The sequence below is a fragment of the Diabrotica virgifera genome, chromosome 8 (genome assembly GCF_917563875.1).
Source record: "Diabrotica virgifera virgifera chromosome 8, PGI_DIABVI_V3a".
In the NCBI taxonomy this organism is placed as follows: Eukaryota; Metazoa; Arthropoda; class Insecta; order Coleoptera; family Chrysomelidae; genus Diabrotica; species Diabrotica virgifera.
The window spans coordinates 121,346,410-121,352,409 of NC_065450.1; positions in this window are offsets into that span (position 1 = coordinate 121,346,410).

Below are 6,000 nucleotides of genomic sequence, written 5' to 3' on the forward strand. Positions count from 1 at the left end.
TCCATTGGATTTTCTAAGAATAGGTACAACTAACTCTTTATTTAAGCATATCTTGAGTTTCCGACGCTATACTTACATTTCTCCTAAAAATCTGGAAAATATTCCTGAGTCTATATTAATTAACTATGAACAAATCAATTATCGAATTTATTTTTCACTTGAAAAACAGTCTTGTTACATTTGTAAAGAACAAGGTCATCTAGCCTCTCAGTGCAAAAAAAATACAAACACTCAAACATCTATCGAAAATTCATCACCTACTGCTCAACCAAATTATATCCAAAATTGCCACCCTATCATAACAGATGCTCAGCCAACTATCCATCCTTCACAATCTTCGCAACAATCCACCAGTCCACAATCAAAAGAAACAACCAATACTTCTCTATTTGATTCAAATCCCATTCAAACACCTATCCAGCCAGATAATGTTGAAATGAATAATCACAGCCAAAATCAACCTCCTACACCCTCTGACACTCAATCGTCTAAACGAGCGGTGTCAGAAATAACGTCTCCTTCAACATCAGTAGACCAGAACCCATTTAAAGAACCTCTGCGTAAATCTAAGAAAGCAAAAACTATTCCTGAAGATAATAAGACTTTAGCAGAAGATCTTATTAAATGCACTAGTTCTTTTTTCCAAGATAATTCTGACAACGGATATTTAACCCAGGAAGAACTAATTGATTTCTTTGAAAATGCATACGGCTCTGCAGATCCTCTCAGCATTGCAAAAACGTATACAGAAGATATCGAAGGACTACTCAATTTTTTAACTAAAATCCATCCAGCATTAACTCCCAAGTATCTGAAAAGTCGCTGTACAAGATTAAAAACTAAGATTAATAAACAGCTATTATTATCCGCTTTCTCTACTGATCACAGTGAATACAGCAGCGACGCCTCTGCTGAAATTTAATACAACATTCAACTGTATACTGCAATGGAACCTAAATGGGTATTACACCCATTTAGAAGAACTTAAATTAATTATAGCTAAGTTTAAACCATCTGTAATATGCCTACAAGAAACCCACTTCAAAGAAGATAACTGTCATAATTTAAGAAACTATACTTCGTATTATAAAAACAGAATAACTGCTAGCCATGCTAGTGGGGGAGTAGTAATATATGTCCATAACTCATTTAATACCGAAGTAATACGTTTAAGAACTGAGTTGGAGGCAACAGCAGTATCTATAAAAGGCCCCCACAAAGTCAATATATGTAATATTTATTTTCCTCCGAACTTAGACCCGTCCATAAAAGAAATAACTGAACTCTTCAATCAAATTCCAGAACCGCGTATTATATTAGGCGATTTTAATGCCCACAATATACTTTGGGGAGGTAAAAAAACAGATTCCTTGGGACGTAAAATCGAACAAATTGTTACAGATTCTAATATGAATATCCTTAACGATGGAAGAATCACAAGGTTCAATATTTCCACCGGCAATGGATCCCCAATAGATTTATCCCTCTGTGACCCTGTCTTACAACCAACTCTGTCGTGGGATGTGACATCCCATTTGCATGGAAGCGATCATTTTCCTATCCTAATTACGAACAATAACCATATCTCCTCATCAATTCCATCCAATAAATGGTGTCTGAAAAATGCAGATTGGTCTCTATATTCCTCTTTAATTTCACAAAAAATTTCTCAGTTGGTTCAGCCCTTTGATACAAACATTGATATTAACTCCAAAGTACTCCATCTCGTACAGTTTTTAACGTCAATAGCTCACGAGTCCATAGGTTATTCAAAATTTCCAAAAAAAACGTGCTCCAGTCCCGTGGTGGAATTCCCACTGCGAAGCAGCAATTAAAGAGTCAAAAAAGGCGTTTTATAAATTAAGAAGGCACCCAACTTTAAATAACCAGCTAGAATTCAAAAGATTAAGGGCGCATTGTAGATACACCTTAAAGAAGAGTAAGAGAGAAGCCTGGAAAAATTATGTATCATCTTTAAATTCATCTACCCCGACTTCTGAGGTTTGGCAAATGATAAGCAGAATGTACGGGAAAAAATCATTTAACACCATTCATTACCTAGAACATCATAACCATATTTATTCAACTAAGCAAGAAATAGCCTCCGTACTAGCAAACGTATACCAACAACATAGCAGTGACGAAAATCTATCTACAAGTTTCCTAGCCCATAAAAATAAATTTAATAATGCATGTATAAATCTTGATGACCACAATAATTTACCTCTAAATGCCATATTTACGATGGATGAACTGTTAGAAACTTTAAACAAAGTTAAAGACACTAGCCCAGGGCCTGACAACATCCCTACGACATTTTTAAAAGCTATGCCAACGGAAGGAAAACAATATCTTTTGGATCTTTATAATTTCATTTGGACAAATAATGTTTTCCCCATTGATTGGTACGATTCCATTATTGTACCAGTTCTTAAACAGGGCAAGAATAAATCGGACCCAGAGTCTTACCGACCAATCTCCCTAACATCTAATATGTGCAAAGTACTTGAAAAAATGGCAAGCAACCGACTAATGTGGTACCTAGAAGATCGACAGCTACTTAGCCCTATACAAAGTGGATTTAGAAAGTCCAGATCTACATTAGACAACATAGTGGATATTGAATCTGTAATTCATGAGTCATTTGGATGTGGTCAAGAATGTCTGGCTGTATTTTTTGATATAACGCGTGCATATGATACAATCTGGAGATCAGATATCATAAGAATCCTGTCAAGTTGGTCGATTAAAGGAAATATTATCAAGTTTATTAATAATTTTTTATATAGGCGAAACTTCAAAGTTCGAATAGACAACTTCCTTTCAGACTCTAAAATCCAATTAAACGGTATTCCTCAAGGGTCTACTCTTAGTGTTGCACTTTTCCTTATTGCCATCAATGACATCGCTAAGTCACTTAGCCTATTAGTCAAAGCCCGTCTATTTGCTGATGATCTTGTTATATTCTGTCGTGGTAAAAATATATCAACAATGACGACCCATATACAGCAAGCCATTTACAAACTAGAGAATTGGTCGAATACTACTGGCCTAGAATTTTCACCCACTAAAACGAAAGCAATGATCTTCAGTAAAACTCCAAAGAAACAAGTAAATCCACCGAAACTCTTCCTAAAAAATTTACCAATAAAGTATTCAGAATCGATCAACTTCTTGGGAGTAAAACTGGATAGCCGACTATCTTGGCAAGACCACATCCACTCTCTCCGTCTGTCAGTCCAAAACGGCCTTAACTTAATGAAAAGTATCTCTCATAAACAATGGGGTGCCGATTTCCAAACTCTTATGACTGTATACAAAACCCTAATTCGTTCAAAACTAGATTATGCTGCTGTTGCCTACAACTCAGCCAAAGGTTCACTATTGAAAGTGCTAGACACAGTTCATAATTCAGCAATTAGAATTGCACTGGGAGCACACTACACAAGCTCAGTTGAGTGTATGTATGTTGAATCAGGCGAACCATCCCTTCAGCTCAGGAGAGAATACCTTAGCCTCATGTATGCCTTAAGAGTATCAACTAACCCACATGTACCTGTTTATAAAAACACATTTACAGATAGATTTCCATCGACATTTAATTGTGGGAAAAGATTGGATCCTCCGTTTTATCATCGAGTGAGAGCAACGTTACAGAGCTTAGACACAATAATTCCACACACTTACAATACTTTTAAAGTCAGCCAACACATATTACCATGGACAATTGCTCTCCCTGCTTGTAATACAAACCTATCTGCATTCAAGAAAGGTGACACACCAGCAAAAATCTTCAATCAGAGATTATTAGAGATATTAAATGGTTTTAATGATCACATCCATATTTATACCGATGCATCCAGATCTGCAAATGGAGTAGGAGCGGCTTTCACAACAGATAACTATAACAGTTCCTACCAGCTCCCTCCCCAAACCTCCATATTCTCAGCTGAACTCTTTGCTATCCTCCAGTCATTAAAGTTTGTTAACACACATGACATCAAATTCTCAATAATCATTAGCGATTCCCTAAGTGCATTAACGGCCTTGAGGCGGGTATACCCCAAACATCCTATCCTCCTCTTAATTAAGGCGGAACTCTTGATATGCCAACAAAATCAAAGATTAGTTCAGTTCCTCTGGGTACCATCACATTGCGAGATAAGTGGAAATGATAAAGCTGACACATTAGCAAAAAATGCGAGTGAGAATCCCTTAACAGACATCATAACTACTTGCGTTCATACTGATCTAAAGCAATATTTTAAAAACAAGATCATGACAAAATGGCAAACAAATTGGAACGAATCAAACTCTACATTAAGAACAATTAAACAAAGTATATCACCGTCGAAACATCCTACAAAGAGAAGAGACCAAGTGCTCATGTCCAGATTGCGACTTGGTCATACGAAGATCACCCACGACTTTTTATTAAAGAAGGAAGCCCCTCCGATGTGTTATGTGTGTGATAGTGAACTAACAGTGCAACATATAATAATAGACTGTCCCCTCTACGTTATAGAACGGCAACATCAACAGTTACCAACTACAATTAAAGATTGTTTAAGTGAAAGTAATTCATGTAAGACTCTTAATTTTTTACGTACTATAGGACTCATTAACCAAATTTAATATACCTAAATTTTGTAATTTGATGTAAATACAGTTCATTGCTAATAACCCTTGTGGTTGAAGCAAATTGTAAATAAAAAAAAATACTGTAAACTTCATTAAGATTGTTTCAATAGATTTTGCAGAATAAATTTTGCAATCCAGCTTTCGCAAAAAAAGTTCATTTTTTCAAAATATTACAGGACTGAAAATAAAGCAGATAGCAAGTTGAAATTTTTTTTGCTTATAGAAGTGTACCTACTGTACCTTTCATTTGCAATTTTCAAAATTAAAATCGATTAATTACCACGGCGTCAGAAAATTTTTTAAATAAACAATAATTTTTGGTGCTACGATTTGGTGCTACGGTGCTAATTGAACTGATCTTAATGAAATTTAAAGCATTGTTTTACTGTACAATAAAGTTTTTCAGAGTGAAATACGAAGGTCCTAAGTGTAGCATAAATGGTTGAAAAACGTAAAATGCGAATACTTGTTTTTGTATGGTTTTTTCACAATTATTGCTATTTTGCAACAAGAGTGACTATTTTTTAAATTTCTAACCACTTCTATATTGTAGTAAATTTAATTACGCAACTTTTATGTCAGTACAACTTTTCTCGGAAATGAATAGTTTTAAAGTTATAATCAAAAAACCAAGAAAAAAATCGAATTTTTCCTTAATTTTTTGATATTTTGATTATTTAAACAATGTTCCGGATCTTTTTGAGAGGGAGGATAACTTAAATATTATTATCTGATTTATTTTCAAGCCATTTCTGCAAAAAAATTTGAGTCACCTCTCAACGTCCAAATGTACTAATATTTTTACAGATGGGCCCTGGTCTATTAGAAAACATATTTATTATATTGCCTGCTTTGTCGTATCTACGAGTACCTATTATGCTAATAGTTTCTACTTACTCCAATATAGGATAATATAACTTCACTCCAAGAGTAAGTGTTCTACTGCTGGGTGATGATTGTGTTGGCTTTAAAACGCTAACATTGGAACAATAACGAAAATCAATTATACTTTAATAGCCCAGTAAATGAACGGGAAATACGGCGAAACCGTAAAATTTTCAGGGGCAACTCCGAATTGTATGAAAATTTAGGATTAGGTTCTACTTCAAAGTTGAATTGGTGCCATTGATTGCTTTTACTTGGGGTATGGCAATCACTCCTTCTCGGGGCTGTAAAAACATACGTTCAAGATAAGTCCGGAAATGGATAAATTGACTGATTATAAGCAACTGTCGTTCTATATAGTTTTTTATGTATGTCAATACTTTTCGAGTTATTTGCAATGAAAAATGTTTATTTTTTGACAAAAAAAACCACGTTTACAGACGGTTTTTCGCAAATAACTCAAAAAGTAAATAT